The sequence below is a fragment of the Choloepus didactylus genome, chromosome 8 (assembly GCF_015220235.1).
Source record: "Choloepus didactylus isolate mChoDid1 chromosome 8, mChoDid1.pri, whole genome shotgun sequence".
Lineage (NCBI taxonomy): Eukaryota > Metazoa > Chordata > Mammalia > Pilosa > Megalonychidae > Choloepus > Choloepus didactylus.
The window spans coordinates 16,259,433-16,280,738 of record NC_051314.1 but is presented as its reverse complement, the minus strand read 5'-3'; positions in this window follow the sequence as shown (position 1 = coordinate 16,280,738).

The window sequence follows — 21,306 nt, the reverse complement described above, 5'->3', positions numbered from 1 at the left end:
TAGAGTTTGCTGGGGGCAGGGGGCAGAGAGGGCATAGCTGGTACAGGAAAGAGGCGTGCTGCTCCCCAAACCCCTTCCTTACCTTCTGCACTAGATGTCACGTGCACATGCATTACTTATCCAAAGATTCAACTCTAAAAAAGGCCCTGCAGGGAAGAAACTGGCGTAACTTTATATATCTTGATGTGGATTCCCAAACTTAATTGACCATATAAGTTTTGTTTGTTTGTTTGTTTCTGTTTTGGGTGTTACCTGTTTATGTCCGGGGGAAATGCTTTGGTAATACTGAATTCTGGTGCAAATTCCTCATTTGACATAGGAGGAAGCAGAAGCCCCAAGAGGGAAGGAACTTGCCCAAATTCGCAGGGTGAGGCAGTGGGAGAGCCTGGCCCTGCCTTCTCTTTCTCCTCTTCCAAGCCCGGTGCCCAGAGCCAGCAGGCCGTCCTCAGGGCACACCTTCTCTCTCCAAACCCCGGTGCCCTCAGCCTCTTGCTCTCCCCGCCCAAACACGCACACAGCGGCAACTCCCACCAGCAGCCCTGCTCTTCGTGAATGTTTTAACTTGGCCGAGACTGGAGTGGAAGCTTTGGAAAATGTGTATGTGGTTAATTATTTCCTCATCAAAAAGCCTAAGCCGGGCCCAGAGATAAGATATGGAAATGGAGAGGCCTGCAGGTAAGTGGACTGGGAAGCAAGTGGGCACCGGGGCTGAGCAGGGCCATGGTGGGGTGCCCCTGGGTGCCCGACCCTCCTGAAGAAGCCACAGAGTCCCCGAGGGCACACCCTCCCCCGCGCACCTTTGCACGCGTAGTCACGCACACTTACCCTCGCACACTCCCACTGTGGGCAGCAAGCCAGGTGTAAGGAGGCGCGATGTACTTGCTTCTCCACAAACAGTGCTTCCTGGGCATGGCCTCCTCATCCGTCCCCGCTCCCTGAGCCGTCCCTCGGCACCGAGGGTGGAAGCTCAGAGACAAGTTACTAGACCTTTCTGCACCCCATCCCCACCCCTGGAGGGCTCTAGAACAGCCTGAGCACCAGGAGATGCTCAACACATATGTTCAGTTACACCCATGCGCCAAAGTCCCTTCCTCTCCCTGCTGCCAGGGCCCACAGCAGGACCCCATTCCATGGTGGGGGGTGGGGGTGGGGGGACACTGCTAAGGCGAATCACAGGAGTCAGGGCTGGAAGGGTCTTTAAGACCACCATTTTACCTTATTTGGGAAACTGAGGCCTGGGGTTGTAGCGGTCTCCTGGGCTCTCTGCCACTCAGGGAAGTAAAGAAGGAAAAGATCAGCAGGAGCAGCCCTCCCAGGAAAGTTGGGGTCCAGGGTAGGGGCCCCTCGGATGAGGGGCACCCCTGTCTCCAGCTTCCGTTTCCTCCATGGTCACCAGCGCCAGTAGCAGGGAGCTGAAATCCTGACTCATCCTCACCCCAACTTAGACCAATTGCAGAAATCTGTGCACCTCTGGCCTTGGACTAGACTTGGGGCTGGGAGGGTGGGGCTGGGGAGGACTGGGAGAAAGCAAGGCAAGGAAAAACAGCCAGAACTCAAGGTTGGGCTTTTCCAGCCATGCTGCAGAGCCCCTCTGTGCCTCAGTTTCCCCTTCTGCCCCAGGAGGCCATGGGAGGGAGATGTCTGCCCAACAGGTTACAGACCCCCAGTGGGGACGCAGGGCACAGCCAAGAGCTGCCACAGGAGCACGAGCCACAAGCCAGGGGTCTCTTGGGAGAGCTTCCTGGAGAAGATGGTCCCCTAGGGAATGCTGCCTGAGGGCCAGAATTCCTGAGAAGGCCCACAGAATCATCCAGGCTGAGTCAGCGGGAAAGGGCGGGCCAGGAGGACCCGCCAGCTCTGAATCACCGCCGGCCGGGCCGGCTGGTGCACCTTCCTCTGCCCACCCCCCTTGCCGCCCCCACAGCGGGGTCACTGGGTCCAGGGTTCCATCCCTGCCCACGGCTTCCCTGAGGCCATGACCCGGGCAGGTCTCTCAGCCCGCCTTCCGAGGCTGAACAGTGGGGACAAGAGTGAATGTGGCTCAGTGACAACAATAGCAAGCATTTTTGAGCATGTATCATGTATCAGGCATATTACATACAAGTACTTTCCAGGATTAGCTCCTTAAATCTTCATAACAAACCTGCTGGGTGAGTCCTCCTATTATCCCCGTTTTTTCACATGAGGAAACTGAGGTTCCACAGCTAGTACGTGTGGAGCTAAACAGGCGTTAGTGTTGGTGTTGCACTGAGTCTGGGGGAGACGATCTGCCCCGCCTTGCCCCCTCACCCGGCAGCCCAAGTCATGCCCCTCTCTCCCCTGCCAGTCTCTCAGCCCAGCCCCGCATGGGGGCCTGGGGGACCAAATAAATCAGCCCAGACCCTGCCTGGAGGGAATAGCCTCGCCCAACCACCTTAAGGCTCTGCTAAAGCCAGGGAGGGAAAGGCCATCCAGACACAAGGAACAGCCAATGCAAAGGCACAGAGGTGGGAAACCTCACCCCACGTTCCCAAAGGGACCCTGGGTCCCGCACTTGCTTTGACTTGTACTATTCCGAGCCATCGGGCCTCTTCACCATGGTCCCATGACTCAGCCTCCCCGTCCAGGCGGGGAGATGAGGTGAGTGGGCGGTCCCTGCCCAGAACGCGCGTGAATGATCAGCCCACTGGGGTTCACAGAGGGAGCGGGACCCTGTATCAGGTGCTGAACTCATCCAATCTCATGCAAACCGCATCCCCCCCCCCACCTCCCCCAGGGTGGGACCGCCGCCGAGCTGCCCCATCCCAATCAGGATGCTCAGTTGGCTTCATCATGCACTGGGGAAAACAAGCAGCTGGGCTGTGGACCAAGAAATCCTGACTCTGCCCCTCCCTTGTTACTGGACTTTGGGGAGCACGCACCTCCTTTCCTGGCCTCGTGTTCCTATCTGTGCAGTGGGGGTGGCCTGAGCAAAGAGAGCTGGCAGCAAGGTCAGGAGCCCAGGTTCTAGAGCCAGACAGCCTGCATTCAAATCCCTTCTCTGGGCCTCAGCCTCCTCATCTGTAAAACGGGTCCGAGTAATGGCACCTACCGCTTAGGGCTGTTCCAAGGATGAAATGAGTCGATGCCCGGAAAAGACTTCCCTCTGCCCTGTACGTAGGTGTTCAGCAAATAGCTGTTTTCCATGCATGCCCGCCTGCTGGGAAGAGCGCAGGGCGGGGTGGTGGTGGATTCTCCCTTCACCACGCAGCCCCCTCGTCCACGCTCCTCCCGGAGCACCTGGACCCTGCAGAAGCTCCCAAGTCCCCGTCTCTGGGATGCTTTTCCCTCCCCTTTGCCCATGTCCAGCTCCTCCACACCCTTGGGTTCTCTGCTCGCACATCCCCCTTCCCAGGGATCTTCGTGGCCACCCTGTGGAAAAGAGGGCCTCCAGTTTTTTTTCCTCTCAGCCCCTTATTATTTTCCCTTCAAAGTTCTGATCGTAGTCTGTGAACTGGCATTTTGGCTGTCCATCCCCCCTAGAGTGTAAGCCCCTGTGGGCAGAGAGGGTGCTTGCCTCATTCACTGCTGCATCCCTGGGCCTAACCCAGAGCCTAACACACAGCTGGCACTCACGAGATATGCATAGGGAATGAATGTATAATAATAGATATCAGGTTTCTGGTGAGCCCCACACACTGAGTGGACTCCCAGAGCTCAGAGATCACAGGCCCCTCCTTGTGCACGGGAGACAGCTCCGAGTGCTTTGCAGAGATTACTGCTTTAATCCTCACAACACACCTGTGAGGTAGGCACTGTCCTACCCTCATTTTACAAGTGAGAAAACTGAGGCTTAGAGTTAAGTAACTTGCCCAAGAGGACCCAGCTGGGAAGTGGGAAACCTGGGATTGGATCCCAGGCACTTTTTGGTTCTTGAGCCTGCCTGCTTTTAGACACTGCCCAATACTGCAGGCAGGAGGGTTTCCCGGAGGTGTGATGCAAACTGGGCCTGGAGGAGTGGAGCAGATTACTGCACCACAGACAGGAGTGAGCATTCTGGGATAGACAGTGTATCTGGGGCAGCTGGCAGGAGTGGAGTAGAGAGAGGGCCTGGAAGAACCACCGGGGAATAAGGTTGCAGGTGTTTTGCTTATCCATTGCTGCATACCAAACCACCCCAAAACACAGTAATATAAAGCAGTACCAGTCGTTTGGTTCATGAATCTGCAATTGGGTAGGACTTGTCCCGGCTCACATGGCATTACCTACAACTCTTTCAAGAAATGTGCATCTCTGTCGGATGCTGTTCTGGTTTGCTAATGCTGCCATTATGCAAAATACCAGAAATGGATTGGCTTTTATAAAGGGGGTTTATTTGGTTATAAAGTTACAGTCTTAAGGCCATTAAATGTCCAAGGTAAGGCATCAACAATAGGGTACCTTCACTGGAGGATGGCTGATGGCATCCAGAAAACCTCTGTTAGCTGGGTAGGCACGTGACGGGCGTCTGCTTATTCCTGGGTTGCATTTTAAAATGGTGTTCTCCAAAATGTCAGCATCAGCTTTTAATGGCCGTCTTCAAAATGTCTAAGATGCAGCAGTGAATGCCTTCTATCTGAGCACTTACAGGGCTCCAGTGATTTAACTAAGACCCACGCTGAATGGGCGGGGCCACACCTCAATGGAAATAATCTAATCAAAGGTATTACCCACATTTGGGTGGGTCACATCTCCATGGAAACAACCTAATCCAGAGATTTCAACCTAAATGACACTAATACATCTGCCCCCGCAAGATTTCACTGAAGAACATGGGGGGACATAATACATACAAACAGGCACAGGTGCATGCCCAGGAAGGAGTGGGGCTGCTTGGTCATAGGGGAGACAGATTTTCAGCTTCAGTAGAGACTGCCAGTCTTGCCAAGTGCTTGTACCATTTTACACTCCTGCCAGCACTGTGTGAGTTCCAGTTCCACGTCTTTATCAACACTTGATGTTGTCAGTATTTTGAACTTTAGACATTCTATAGGAGGTGAAGAGAAAACCAGTTTTTTGAATGAAATCTCGCCAAGACCCACTTTTCCTAAGATAGATCAAAGGAGAGGCTAAGTGAAATGAAATACTGTGGACAATAAGGAGACTACAGGGCCTTCTTGCTATTGTTTTATTTGGTTTTGCTTTATTTAGCTATTTACATATATACAGAGAGAAACAGAGGAGTGGTTTTGTGTTGTTAAATTAAAAGTAATCAGAAGTAATCATCTAAAGCAGAAATGATCCCTACTTGAAAAAACTACTTGGTTGACAGTGGCATGCAGTCAACCAAGAGACAACTCTAAATAAATAAACTCAGAAATGGAGATGTGGTGGAAAATGAATGAGCGTAAGCATCAAATCCATTTCAGTATAGAATTAAAACTAAGCAAATGGAGAAGTTATGGTGAAAAAAAAACCAGAATTAAATTGTTATAAACCCTGACAAAGTAAAAATAATACCAACAATAATAACTGGGAAGGGGGAGAAGAGTAAAACAGCTAATTACTTCGTCTCTTATTGCAAAAAAAAAGCCATTTCATATTGACTAAATTAAAGCAAGGAGTTTTCAAAAAATGAATCCAAACAATCTAGGTAAAAGATAACATTGTCAGGCTGGATAGAAATAACAAAACCCAACTATATGTTCCTTACAAGAGACATAATTTAAATGTAAGAACACAGAAAGGTTGAAAATGGAAGGAAAGAAAGATATACCACTCGGACAATAACCTAAAGAAAGCTATTTTCTTTGTACTATTTTTTGCAACTGTCCTATAAGTTCAAAATTATTTCAAAATAAAAAAGTTAGAGATGGAGAGAGAGAGAAAGGGGGGGTAGGGGAGGGTAGGGGAGTGGAGAGGAGGGGAGGGGAGAGAAAGGAAGGGAAGAAAGGAGGAAGGAAGAAAGGAAGGGAGGGAGGGAGAGAGAAAAAATCTGCTATAACTGTCCCAATGTTAAGTACTGGGTAAATATTTTTTAGGTTAAAAAATATTACCAGAAATAAAAGAGACATTTCATGATGATAAAGGGGATCAATAAGGCAGAAAGATAGAATCTCAAATCTGTATGTACCCAATAGCACAGCTTCAAAATATAAGCAAAAATTAATAGAACTAACAGAATAAATGAATCTACAGTCCCAATTGAAGATTTTAACATGTCTCTTTCAACACATTTATGTGAGTTTAGCAAGGTAGCTAGATTCAAAAATGAACTGCATTTCTATCTACTTAGCCACAAACAATTAGAAAAAAGCATTTTAAAAATGAAGCTATTTACAAGAACACAAAAAACAACTTCCTAGGAATAAATCAAACAAAAGATGTGCAAAACCTCTACATGAAAAACTACAGCACATAATTATGTATTAGTCATCCGGGAAATGTAAATCAATACCACAATGAGATACCACTTCATGCCACTAGGATACTGTAATCAAAAAGATGGAAAATAACTAGTGTTGATGGCTATGTAGAGAAACCAGAAGCTCTATGCATTGCTGGTAGGAATGTAAAATGGTGCAGCCACTTTGGAAAACAGTTTGGCTGTTCCTCAAAAAGTTGAATATAGAGTTACCATATGACCCAGCAATTTCACTTCTAGGTATATACCCAAGAGAACTGAAAATGCCTGGCCACTCAAAAGTATGGAATCTGAATGCACAGCAGCATTATCCATAATAGGAAATTGTGCAAACAATCCAACTGCTCATCAATTTATGAATGGATAAGTCGAATGTGGTATATCCACACAATGGAACGTTATTCAGCTATAAAAAGGAATGTACTGTTACACGCTACAACATAGATGTAACTTGAAAACCTTATGCTAAGTGAAAGAAACCATACAAAAAAGGCCACATATTTTATGATTTTATTTTTATAAAAAGGCCAGAATAGACACATCCATGGAGAAAGTATATTAGTGGTTTCCAGGGGCCGGAGGGAGGGGCAAATGGGTAGTTATTGCTAATAGGTATGAGTTTTCTTTTGGGGATGATGAACATGTTCTGAAATTAAATAGTAGTGATGGTTGGACAACTTTGTAAATATTTGAAAATCACAGATTTGTATACTTTAAGTGGGTGAATTTTATGGCCTGTGAATTGTATCTCAATTTTTAAAAGGTAAAAAAATTTTAAAACATCACTGTGTGAAATTATAGCTCTAAATAATTGGAGAGATATACCATGTTCATGGACTGGAGGAATCAATATAGCAAAGTGTTCTAGTTTGCTAATGCAGCTGGAATGCAAAACACCAGAAATGGATCAGCTTTTATAAAGGGGGTTTATTTGGTACAAAGTTACAGCCTTAAGGCCATAAAGTGTCCAAGGTAAATCATCAGCAATCGGGTACCTTCACTGGAGGATGGCCAAGGGCCTCTGGAAAACCTCTGTTAGCTGGGAAGGCACGTGGCTGGCGTCTGCTCCAAAGTTCTGGTTTCAAAATGGCTTTCTCCCAGGACATTCCTCTCTAGGCTGTGGTTCCTCAAAAACGTCACTCTTAGTTGCTCTTGGGGTATTTTTCCTCTCTTAGCTTCTCTGGAGCAAGAGTCTGGTTTCAACGGCCATCTTCAAACTGTCTCTCATCTGCAGCTCCTCTCTCAGCTTCTGTGCATTCTTCAAAGTGTCCCTCTTGGCTGTAGCAAGCTTGCTCCTTCTGTCTGCGCTTATATAGTGCTCTAGAAAACTAATCAAGGCTCAAGCTGAATGGGTGGGGCCACACCTCCATGGGAACTATCCAATCAGAGTTATCACCCACAGTTGGGTGGGTCACATCTCCATGGAAACACTCAAAGAATTACAATCTAATCAACACTGATACATCTGCCCACACAGGATTACATCAAAGATAATGACATTTTGGGGGACATAATACATTCAAACTGGCACACAAAATTATCAATTCTCCCAACTTACTCTACAGAGTCAGTGCAATCCCAATCAAAATCTCAGCAGTTTTTCGCCTGAAGTTAATTAACCAGTTCTAAAATGCATTTAGAAATACAAAGGAAAAGCCATTTATGTAGTACAAAAACAAGGAACAAAACTAGAGGACCAGATATCAAGAACTATTAATAGTACCGTAATACAGACAGTGCGGTATTGGTGCAAGAAAAAACAAACTAATGGAACAGAATGGAGTCCGGAAACAGACGCACACATTTGCTTTGTGACAAAGGTGACATCACAGTGCAGTGAGTAAAGGATGCTTTTTTCAGTCAACAGTGTTGGGTCAACTGGAGAGAAGATAGAAAAAAATTGTGTCTTGGTCCTGTATTAATTTCCTGTGGCTTCTGTAACAAGTTATCACAAACTCAGTGTTTTAAACAATAGAACTTTATTCTCTGAGTTCTGGAGCCCCAAAGCCCCAAAATCAGGATCACTGGGCAAAATTGAGGTGTCAGCAGGACCACGCTCCCTCCAGGGGCTGAAGGGGAGAATCTATTCCCCGCCTCTTCCAGCTTCTGAGGACTTGCTGGCATTCCTTGGTCTGTGGCCACACCACTCCAATATCCAGGGCCGGCTTCTTCAAATCTGTCTTTGCCCCATTTTTACATGGACTTCTCGCAAGCATGTGTGTGTGTGTGTGTGTGTGTGTGTGTGTGTGTGTGTGTGAAATCTCCCTCTGCCTTCCTCTTATAAAGATACCTGTGCCTGCATTTAGGGCCCACTTGGATAATCCATCCCAAGGGCCTTAACTTAATCACTTCTGCAGAAACTTCGGCGTATAAGGTGACATCTACAGGTTCCAGAGATTTGGAGGTGGATATCTTTGGAGGGGCTCTTTTCCAGCCTACCACAACACCTACTTCACAACATAAACAAAAATAAACTCCAGACCTGAGTGTGAAAGATTAAAACTATAAAGCTTTAGAAGAAAGGATGACTTTGGAACAAGTGAACATTTTTTAAACCAAAAACAAAAGAATAACCATAAAAAGGAAAAGATAAACTGGACTATATTAAGAACTAATTAAGAGCTTACGTTCAATAAAAACAACTTTAGGAAAGCAAAAAGGTACCCACAGAGTGGGAGAAGATATTTGTGACACATACATACAGCAAAGAACTTCTTAGAATATATACAGAATGCCTACAGATCAATATGAAAAAGGAGCGGATAACCCAATAGAAAAATGAGCGAAAGACTTGAACATACAAAAGAGCATACCCAAATAAATGGCAAATAAATACATGAAAAGGTGCTCAACTTCATTAGTCATCAGGGAAATACAAATCAAAACCACAATACAATAATATTGTACACCCACCAGAATGGCTAAATTGAAAAAGGCAGAACATGCCAACTGTTGGCTAGGATGTGGCACACTCAGAACAGGTGGAAGTGTGAATTGTCACCCCCACTTTAAAAAACTTTTTGGCAGTTTCTGCCAAAGCAAAACATATGTAAATCCTTTGACCCAGCAATTCTCCTTTATACCCAAGAGAAATGTGTACACATGTTGACCAAATGACATATACTGCACTACAACAGTCATAGCAAAACTATTTGTAATACGCAAAACCTGGAAACTACCCATTGTCTTTTAGATAAAATAAAGTGTGGTATATTCATGCAGTGGAGTACTATACAGCAGTGAAAATGAGTAATGTATGGCAGGAAACTATGTGGGTGAATCCACAAACACAATGTTGAGCCAGAGAAGCCACACAAAAAAAGAGGACGTATTATACATGATTCCTTTTACATAAAAGATAAAAACAGACTAGTCTGAGAAGTCAGGACAGAGGTTATTCAGGGAGAGCTGTTGGAAGGGGGCACCAAGGGGAGCTCATGGGGAACTAGTTATGTTCTGTGCTTTCTCTGGTAAGTTCATTTTGTGTACACGTAAGATTTTTGTGCATATATATTTCAATAAACGAGTGTATCCCCAAATGAATAATTATATGTAATAGTATGGATAACTGCCAAAATGTCATCTAGTGACAAAAGCAAAGTGCAGAAATGTGCATTGTATGCCACCATTGTTTAAAAAGAGTGGGATGAATACATCCCTCACTCCCACCCCACGCACATCCGGGTACAGTTTGTAGTCAGAGAAGGATTGAAGGCTGCGGGACCTTGGCCAATCACAATGTCTCTGAGCCCCAGTCTCCTGCCGTGAGGAGAACCAGTGTGTGTCGAGCGACTGGCTGACCACAGCGGGTCTATAAGTGCCCGGACGCACCTTCCGCAGGGCGGGGACGGGGCTGGAGCCTTCATCTGCACTGCTCGTAGATGGACACACGGTGGCGCCCGCTCCGCGCAGGTCCCGGCCTCTGACGTCGGTTACAGAAAGGAGCTTAGGGGGGAGGTAGTTTCTTTCGCACGTGCTGGGGCTGGGGGTGGAAAGGTGGAGGCGAGAAAGCACTGTCCCTGCCCTCGAGGCTGGACTGGCACGTTGGGGAGACCCGCAAAGTAGGGAGAAGGGGTAAATACTCTCCCTGTGGATGGAGCACTGGCCTGAGATTTGGAAGCAGGTTCGGTGGGGTCCCCGCCACCCCACCCCTGTAAGATATGTCCAGCGGGAATCTGTGAATGTGACCTCATTTGGAAAAAGGTTCTTTGAAGATGTAATTAAGCTAAGGATTTTGAGAAGAGATTATCCTGGATTATCCGGATGGGCCCTAAATCCTATCAGGAGTGTCCTTATAAGAAGAAAAAACATTATTGTTATATGAGTATGAATTTTGGTTTAGGGTGATGAAAATAGTCTGGAAATAGTAGTGAAAGTTATAGTATTGTTGATGTACTTAGCATCAAAGATCTGTCCCTTAAAATGGTTAAAATTATTTTTGTTATGTGTATTTTACCATAATTAAAAACAAACTAATCTTTTTTTAAGAGAGAAGACAGGAACACAGAGGAGGCCAGGTGAGATGGGGACAGAGACTGGAGTGTTGCAGCCACAGGCCAAGGAGCACCTGGGCCACCAGAAGCTGGGGGAGGCCAGGAAGGCCCCTCCCCTCGAGCCTTCGAGGGAACTGGCCCCGCTGACACCCTAATTTCAGACTTCTGGCCCTCAGAACCACGAGAGAATCCATTTCAGTTGTTCAAGCCCCCTAGTTTGTGGTAATTTCTTACAGCAGTGCTAGGAAACTAATAAAGATTTTTCAGTTCTCTCCCTGCTGGTCAGCCTCCAGGATGGTGCCCAAGGCCCCCAACTTCTGACCCTACCATTTCCTTCCCAAACCCAAATTCCACCACGCCCGCTGCTCCCCAAACACACTGGCTCTTTCACACCCCCACACTTCTGTTCTGGATAGGCCCCTTTCTGGCCTGCCCTTCCCGGCTGGGTTCCCTTGAGAACTCCTGTACACCCTCCAAGGCCCTCCTTAAACATCCTCGCCTTCTAAGTATATTAGTAGATTGTGAATCGGTGGCTCCCAGCACACCTGAACAACCCATCTCCCTTGGCTGACTGCGTCCACTTGCTCATTTTATCATCACTGTCAGTTCAGCTGCATGTCCTCCCACTAGTCCTCACCTCCGGGCCTCTCCATCCCCGGCCTCGGTCCTTGTTCAGGCCTCCACTTCCCTCACCAGGACCATTATGCCACCTCCCCACTGATCTCCCCACTCCAGTCAGACCCCTCCAATCCATCACCACTCTGCAGCCTTGGTGCTCTGGTGTACCCTGTCACTCTCTTGCTCAAAAGCCTTCCATAGCTCCCTGATGCCCTGAAGAGGATGTCCAAAGAATGATAGTACCTCCAACCTCCCCTCCTGGCCTTCTCCATCTGTCACTCCAGCCATTCCCAACACAGCCATGTGCTGCATCTCTGGGCCTCTGCAGCACCCTTCGCCCCGAACGCCCTTTCCCTGTCTTATCAGTCAGCTCCTCCCCCGGCACCCGCCACTCAGCAATCACAACAGCTCACACGTCCAGCCCATCATGAGGCCGATCAAATGCCAGATGCGGCTGTAAGCACTTTGCATGGGTCAACCCTTTGAATTGTTACAAGAATCCAGTCCCAGGAGAAAGGCACCATTACTATGTCCAGCTCACAGATGCAAAAATGGAGCTCGCAAGAGAGAAGAAATGTTCCGAAGTGGCAGAGGGATCTGAACCCAGCCCTCAAGTCATTCCTCCCGACAGGGGGCCCAAGATGGTTGAACTGAACTGTTGAAACCTCCCCTTGCCCACACCCCAACCACTGATCCCCAATTAATCGCTCTCTGCTCCTGTGGGTTCTCAGTTGTGTAAACACACCCTCGCCACAATTACACAGTGGTCTCTCCACCAGACAGGTCCTGGAAAACCTCACTTTACTTCTCCAGGTAAACTCCTGGTAACTGGTGCAGCATAGGGGTTCAATAAAGTGGAGTGAACCAGTGGACTCCAGGGAAGTCGGGACCTGGGGACTTCGAACTTCCTGAAAGAAAATTACGAATTATGCAAATTCTCTGGGGCAGGCCCTCTGCCTTCCCTCTCCCACTCTTATCCTCCCTCCCACCCCCAGCCCACCCCTCCCAGGTTTCTGGGAGAGTGTCTGGGCTCACCAGAAAGCGCCCCAGGCTCTCAAGTGGCGGGTTTCCTGATTACAGATGAAACCAGGGCTCAGAGCTGGTGAATCACCAGCAGCCACCAGCCAGGGCGTGTTGCGGTATCAGGCGAGGCCGGGAGGGAGAAGCCAGGCCCCCTCCCACATCCCTCCACCTCCTGCTAGCCCCAACCCTGCCGTTGCTGTCCCACCCTGCCTCCCCAGCAATGCAGCCTTGGTGATACATGGAGGGGAGAAGGTCTAGCCCTGGGGCAGGTTTGAGCATCTCCTGGACTGCTCCTCACCCCCAGGCCCCACAGAATCCACAGCCTGGACGGTTCACAAATCCTCTCCCAGCCCTGGTCTCTTCTGACTCAGTGATCACACCCAGGGAGGTGCTCTGTCCCCATTTTAGAGAGAGGGAAACCGAGGCTCAGGGGGCAGGGACTACACAGGACCACTGTATGCGAAATGAGTAGGACACGGGGAGTTAAATCCAGTCTTCTGCCACCGGTAAGGTTGGAAGTGAACTGACCATTTCTTGATTCAAGGGTCACAACTTTGGAAAGCAAGAGTGAAAAGTGTGGATTCTCAGCTCCCGCCCCAAGAGGCCTGGAGGAATTTTATCAAGCCTCCTGGGGTGGGAGGGAGATGGGAGATTGCAACACAGGGGCTAAGAGAACAGGCCCAGTTCAAATTCCAAATCGACTCCTTACAAGTCATAGGCCTGTGCGCAGTAGGGCAAGTTTCTTAACTTCTGTAGGCCTCAGTTTCCCCATCAGTAAAATGGGAGCCACCCATAGGATTTTGGGGAGGTGATCAACAGCACCTGGCACCCAGTGTGTGCTCAATAAACAGAGGCTTTTTTTAAAAAAGCTATTTTGAAGGAATTGCTTCCCAGGGAAAAAGCATTTGGAGGGAATCCTTGTCATCAGAGAGGAATGTTCTCCACACCTGCCAGGTCGCAGTCTCAGACCTGGGGCCTTGTAATAAATCCCAGGGCCCGTCCCACCCCAGACCTGCCCCAGCAGAGTTTGGGGGAGGGAAGCTGATCTTTTTTTAACAAGCACCCCAGGGGGTTCCTTGTATCAGGCAAGTCTGGGACTCCCAGGGGTTGAGGATCAGGTCTTTATCTGAAGACTCTTCCACTAAAACACCTTCCACCCACCTGTCCACATGTCTTTGAGGCAGAACCAACTTTCTCTTTTTCCCAAATAATATTGATACTCGGTATTGAGCGCTCACTAGAGCCAGGTGCGGTGCTAAATTAACCCAGCAACAGCCCCGCATCAGGTACTTTTGTTAGCCCCATTTTGCAGAGGTCCCGGGAGGTTAATAACCCGCCCAAGGTCCTAGGGCTGGAACTCGGTGGAGCAAGGACCCGGCCGGGAGCAGGGTGTCGCTGGGGCCGCAGGGGCTGAGGTCTTCTGCCGGCAGGGGCGCGTCTCCGCGGTGTTCGAAGCCAGGTAGCAGCCCCAGTCCCCAGACCCTGCCTCTCGCGGTGTCCGGACCCGCACGGCCACACAGAGTCGCGGCTGTTCTTTACCTGGCTCCTCTCCGTCTTCGGGTCGGGAACCCAAGAGGGCGCTCGCGAGCCGCCACGGGAAAGCTCGGGCTGCAGGCCGGGGACGAATGATCTCATCTCCCCCTCCCGCCCCCATCCCAATGCTCCCACAAACCGCCCCTCGCTCCTTGGCCGGCGCCCTTCTCCAGCCGCATCTTTTCGCTAGCCAGTCAGTCACACTCTTTCCCAACTTCAGGCTCCCTCCTCCAGGAAGCCCTCCCTGACCGTCTCCTCTGGGCCAGCTGGCCCCTCGGTACCCCCACAGCCCTCTGGGGGACAGTTGCCTCAAGCACGTTGTGCGCTAAGGGTACTCTGAGCTGGGATGGGGCGAGGAGGAGGAGGGGCAGGAGACAGGAGTCATCGCCATCCTTCTGGGTTGGCGGGGGGGGGGGGGGGGGGGGGGGCGGGGGGGGACCGGGGGGCACAGGGGCAGGTCTCCCTCGGCCGGTCTCTTCCAGCCGGACTGTGACCCCCAGGCCCTCAGTCAGTACTTGTTGGGCAATCTGAGGGCGTTTTGGCCGGGGCGGCCTGGAAGGGGAGGCGGGCAGGGCTGTTTGCTTCCCCAGAGCCACCTTTGGCCAGTCTCTCCCCTCCATCTGCCTGGACCCCGAGTCTGGGGCTTCGAACGTGGAGAGGTTCTTTGAGATGTGAAGTGACATCTTGGCCCCAGGTCACCCTTGCTGATCTCAGGCTTCCTAGCTGTCAGACCCCATCCTTGCGTGCGTGGAGGCCACAGGGAAAAACAAGAGAAACGGTGCAGGAATGAGGCTGACCAAGTCCCCAGTCCAGTGACCCAGCGTCCAGAGCCCCGCTAGTGCAGGGTCAAGCTAGAGCTGAAGGCTTGTAGCCCCAGGAGAGCATCCGGTCCCCTCCTTCCCGGCTCCCTTAGCCCCTCCCCCAGCAGAGCAAGGGCGGGCCCTGGTAAGGGGAGGGGGTGGAGCAGGGTGGGGTGCTGGGGCCCTGGAGCCAGGGACACTTCCTGTGGACATTTGACTCCCACATTCCTCATCATTCCCAAGGCTCCCCACTCCTCCTCCAGCCCCCTCTTCCCCGCACACCCCCTGCGTGGGTGGAAGGTCTGGGTCTGAACTGGCTGCCCTGAGCCTGGAGGGGCACGTGGGGGCCTCTCCTGGGGAGGGCCTGGGGTCTCTGCTAGAGGGGCTGCCCAGAGAGACCTGTCGGCACACCGCCCCGGGGATCCCTCTGATTCTTATAAACAGGAAGCCCCCCTCTCCTCCCCTGCCGCAGACAGGCCCCCATGTGTGCAGACGCTGGGCTCGGGAGGCCTTGACCTCTCCACTCGTTTCCTGTTGGCGGAGCCAGAGGAGAAGGAGACAGAAAAGGCCTGGGATGGGGGAGAGGCCAGAAGGAGTGTGAGAGCAGAAGAGAAGAACAGGAAGGCTGACAGGAGAGAGGCCCGAACAGGCTGAGCACATAGTAGGCCTTCAAGGAATAATCTGTGGCCTGGGGTTGGGTAAAGAGGAGAGGGGCCACGCTGGGGGAGCAACACAGTTGAGGGGGAAGAGGCTGGAGGTTCCCACTCCCCTCCCACGGAGGCCTGGCACACAATAGGTGCTCAATAAATATTTGAGACCTGTGTTTGAGATAAGTAGGGGAGAGTTCTTGGGAAAGCAGCACTGTTGGGGGAAGGGGAGACTGGGGCTCCTGGCCTGGCTGTCCCTGCGGGTGAACAGCCCCCACACTCATTGTCCCTGTCTGGCCCTGCCGCTCCTGGGGCTGGCTGGGCCAGGCCACTGTCTCAAGGCCCTTTATTTTTAAAATCCCTGCGGTGTTCCTTCCCCAAACCGAGGGAGCAGTGCCAGCCACAGCTCAGCCCTGAGGCTCTCGGCTCAGGGCCCGGAGGCGCCGGGGGTGGGGCATCCGGCCACCCCGCAGCTGCCGCAGCAGGGAGGACTGCCAGGCCAGCCAGCCTGCCCAAGCAGGAGAAGGAAGCCCCTGGGTGCTCGAGCCAAGCCAGGCCCGAGGCCTTAATCCTTGGTAGAGGGGTAGCGGCCCACTAGGCTGGCAACCGGGTTTTGTATATTGAGTCCGGTGGCTTATTATTCTGTAGAACGAATTCTTGTATCCCCACTATGTGTAGAGCATCTCTTGTGTGAAGGAGGCATGCTGCTTGGCCTTGTGGGGTGACAAAGAGGAGGAAGACACACTTTCTCTTTTCCAGAGAGGTGGGGCCTTCAGAGAAAGGGGGCACTGCAATCATGGGGTGGTTCTGGCTCCACCCCCCACCCACCCCCCAAGCTTTGTGCCCTTGGGAAAGCCCTTTGGCCTCTCTGAACCTCAGGCTCCTATCTAGCTGCTGTGGAAGACTGGGGTCCCTGTCGGTCAGTAACCATTCTCAGCCCAGAGGAAACAGCAACAAACAAGACAGTCACCTGTCCCTGCTCTCAAAGGGAAGTTAATTGAGGTGGGTAGTCCAGGTAGGCCTCTGAGGTGGTGACTTCTGAGCTGAGAAGGAGGCAGTCCGGCACTCATCTACCAGCAGAGTGTTCTGGGCAGAAGGAACAGCACTGCAAAGGCCCTGGGGCAGGAGGTGGCTTGGTTGACCCGAGACAATGCCATGGAGGTCTTTGCAAAGTGCCAAGGCTGTGCCCTGGGAGGGATTGTTATTGCTATTGTCACTCCATCCAGCCTGGAGAGGAGACTCATGCCCTGGCCAGAGCTGTCCCTGCATCCTTTCCCCTTTACTTACTCCACCTAGAGAATGCCAGGCTGTTGTGTGTGGGCCCTTGAACTTCAAAGGATCGTCACGCCGGCCCAACCCGTTTTCTCCTATGATCCTCCCCACCAGCTGTGAGTTAGAGCAGGCAGGGGTTATTATACCCATTTGCTGGATGAGGAACTGAGGCAGGATGGAGGATGCAGAGGTGGCGGCTTGCTGAGATCACCAGGGCCATTAAGGACAAGAGCTGAGCCACACACCCAAGGAGCCCGGTTCCCAGACTGCTGCATCCACCCTGCGGTGGCCCCTTGAGCACCCAGACTGACCCCTCCCCCCGCCAAAACCCTTCCCTGCCATACCTCAGCGTCTGTCCCAGTGCCCACAAACCAACAAGCTCCTCTCCAGCACACAGACTCCACCAGGAGGTGCCAGCCACCCTCCAGGCTCCCGCCAGAGAAGAATGCGGTCTGACCCTCCCCGCAGGAACTCTGGCCAGCAGGCCTTGGCAGCGGAGAGGCCAGCTGAGTCAGCAAGAGGCTGAGTCAGAGACCTAGAGGGGGCTGCCCACTCCCCAACCCTCACTCTCCATAAGACCCTCCCCCTGCTTGTGTGGGCACCATCCAGCCCGGTTAACCCCTGCAGGCCTGATGGGCAAGGGGCTAGAGAGAATCAACGGGACAGTCACCTGACAGAGAAGTGCTGTGCAGCTTCAGGGAGGTGACTTGGCCTCTCTGGGCCAGCTTCCTCATTCAAGAGCACCTTTGCTCACCCACAAGGATGTTGTCAGAATCTGTATCAATTAATAAAGGGTATTCTGTGCATAAAACCATGCAAACCACCACGTCCCACCACTGCGAGCTGGAGGTGCAAATTTCCGCATTCCAGGGCAGTGGCTGGGCCCTGCTGCCAGGTGCTGAGTGAGTGTTCAGTGAGTTCTTGCTGTGCTGTGGCAGTTAAGTCCGTGACAACTCACAAAAGGCCAAGAAGCCTGAACATCCGCAATAATTATGACACTCCCCTGACCTGTGTTGTCAAGCGTCTTTCTCAACCATTTCCTTTGATCACATGCATTATTATTCCCACTTAACCGATGAGAAAACTGAGGTCAGGGAGGCAAAGGGAACCTGCCCAAGACCACAGCTAGACGAGTTGGAGCCAGGTCTTCTGGCTCGAGGGCAGACATTTGGGAAGGGGATGCAAGGGACGTGGGGAGCATCTTTGTGCAGCCCCAGGAGTGGAAGGAGGTGCAATGGGCAGAGGTAATAGGGAAGTGGTTTCTGCCTCATTTCAGGAGGAAATTCTTGGCTGGCAGAGCTGTCTTCTTGGGAAATGAAAGGTGAGCTCCCACCCACCAAAGGGTGCAAGCAGAGGCGACACCCACCAGTCAGGGATGCTTCTGATATCTGCCCCAGGAGGAGGTGTGTGCAGCGCAAGAGGTCCCTTCCAGTACCTAGAGAGATCCAGGGCCCCTTCTGAGTGTGGTCTCAGAGCCCTGCCCTTGAGGCAGCAGGGCATGGCAGCAAATGCCATGGGGGAGAGGGGCGATCACTGGATGAACCCAGGTCTTGGAGTCAGGAGCTCCAAGTTCAAATCCCAGCTCGTCAACCAGCAAGCTGTGTGTCCTCGGCAAGTTGCTTTCCCTCTCTGGGGCCTCCCTTTCTGCCTCCAGCACACAAAGGAGAAAATGCACAAGAAAACCCTTCATCCACCGAAGTGGGCAGGTTTTTGTTAAAAGAAAACAGGCGGAGCCATGTGTCCAGGAATGAGCCCGTGGTCGTGGGGGTGAGGAAGGAGCCTCCACCTGCACGTGAAGCGCCAGGAGCTGGCCGGGGTCTGAGAAGGCCAAGCTGGAGATGGTCAGGGCAGAGCAGGGCTGGCCTCCAGCCCACGGGCCTATCTCCCGGGCCAGGCTGGACCGCAGAGAATAAGCCATTGTTCCTGCTCCCCGCACACTTTTCCTGTCCCTGACCACCCTCCCCTCCCCCCACTCTCCACACCCACCCCCCCCTTCCCTGCACTGACAACAAACTAGAGGACTCCCCCCACCGCCCCTCCATCCAGGCCGCGAACCCCAGGAGAACCCAGCTCCATCGCCCCCAGGATGAGGGCTCCCCCAGGATGAGGGCTCGGTGTCCCTGACTCTTCTGCTGCCTCACTCTGCCACCCCCCCCCCCCCCCCCCAACGCGCTGCAGGCGCCTCAGCCCCCTCCCCCTCCCTCCATCTGTCCTCCTCAGGGGTGGGGCTGAGGAACTGACCCCACATCCTTCCTCAGTCTCCGTCCAACTTCTTGTCCTGTTCTCCAGGAGCAAGGGAGCCTGGTAGGGGGCAGGGAAGCCCCCCTCCCCCCATCCCCATTTCCCTGTGTCGTCGCAGTGAACAAGGAACCAGAGCTAAATGGGCCTAGAAGGCTCCACCGGAGAATTCTTCCACTGGGCCCTTTTCCCAGAGCTTGGAATTCCAGAGGCGCTTCCTGCCCTGACAGCTGTCTCTGGGAGACATGCTCCCTCTGTGGGCCTCGCGGCCACTCCCTCCAAAATACCCTTGGGATTAGCTCCCTTCTTCACCCTCCTGCCCCCAAGACCTCCTCACACCCAGCCATTGCCTCGATATAGAGCCGGGCAGGAGACAGCCAGGGCTAATCTGCCACCACCCAGTCCCCAGTCCCCCCCAGTGCCAGGCCAGGCCCTCGCTCCCGAAGGTCTCTGTCATCACATCCACTGACTCCCCACAGCCACACACACACACACACACACACACACACACACACACACACTTAGCAGGGCCAGTCTGGTCTCGCTCGTGGCTCTCACACCCTCTTCTTTGCACAGCCTCACACGTCACAAATCTCATCCAGCCTCCTCCAGGCAGCCACCCAGGAAGCCCCACTGAGTATGTGCTCTGTCTGAGCCTTAACTGTCAGTGAATCTGTCCGTTTCAGGCTGCTGGGCTGGGAGTTGAGCACACTGTAAAGCTCTCAACAGACACTCACCCCCATCGAAGGCAGCCATGGAGCGGTGGCAGCAGAGGACTCCCAGCTCTTCCACAGGCTCATGGGCAACCTGCAGGTCCTTCCGTCTCTGGGCCTTGGTGTCCCCAGAAGCCCTCTGAGACCCTGGAGACCTCCTCCCCCATCCCAAGTATTGCCTCTTGGAGCTCAGGGGTAGGAGGAAGGAACCAGAAGGCTTAAATTTCCTTCTAGGAGGGTCTCTATCCGCCTCAGAACATGTCCTATCCTTGTGGTTAGCAAGGGAAAAAAAACATCTGGCAGGGCTGCTCACGCCTCTGCTAATGAGGAAAACCTGATGAATGTTCCTGAGCCACCCCAGGGCCTGGGATCCCCTAGGAGCCATCGCTGGTGAAAGTGGGGGAGCAGTGCCCATGCCACAGAGGGTCCTCCCACGGCTCCTCCCTCCCGAAGTATGACACTCAAGGCTTCCTTTCTGCCCCCACCCTCCCCAGTAGATCCTTCCCAGCTTATCCTCTACCCGCTTTCCCCCGCCCCTTCCCTCCCTCCACCCCCTGCCAGATTACTTACCAGCCCCATGTGCACCAGCTCCCCAACCCTGGTCGAGGCTTGCCCTCCCTCCACCTCTACCCATGGACAATCTTACCCAAGACAAGAGGCCCAGCTCACATACCACCTCCTCCAGGAAGCCTCCCTGGACACCTCAGTCACTCCTCTTCCTTCCTGGCCCCTTCTACCACTATTTTGGCTCTTCCTTCCCTTTGAAAGCTTGGCCTATGTCTTCCCCACCAGACTCTAAGCCTCTTGGGGACAAGGACTGCATCGTAACTCACCCCTGCCTCCTCACAAGGTACCCAGCCCAGGGCCTGGCCCACGGCAGGTCCTTACTTAATGTGTGTTAAATAAAATTGCCTCCTGGGAAACGGAAAAGAACAATGGTGATAAAATAGCGTTACTCTTCCGTGATAATTTGCTACAAGTCAGGCAATGATATAAGCCCTTTCTGATCATTACAGATGATACAACTGAGGCCCAGGCGAGGGAGTGACTTATACAAGGCCACTCTGCTAGTAAGAGGCCAAGCCAGCATCTGTACTTGGGTCTGTCTGACTTGGAAGTTCACGCTGGGTCATAGAAGTGAGGGTATGGGATCCATCCCCCTTGGCCCCACTCCAGGCTGCCCTGGGCGTGAGAGCATCCCTGAGGAACTAAGTCAATAGAACGAACCTCTTGGAAGATCCAGTGCCACCCCCTTCCCCTGCAGCATCCAGGTCTCCTGCCTGAGTCCTGCCCACTGCGAGTGGCCCCAGGGAGACGGTACCTGCCCTCATGGGAGTTGCAGTCCTGGGGGAGAACAAGGAGACACCCCCCAACCCCCATGACAGCCCCAACCATTCATTCCCCAAATGTGCTGTTTCACTGGAGACCTCACAGGTATGGAGGATGGGTCAGGTCCAGGGAGAGGGGTCTCTCTGAAGAGAGGATGTGACGTCTCAGAGCAGCCTTCCAAGCTGCCCAAGGCTTCTTTTGCCCAAGGTGACCCACTGATGGAGGTGAGGGAGGGGTAGGCATGTGAGAAGACACACCCAAGGTGAGATCCACACCGCC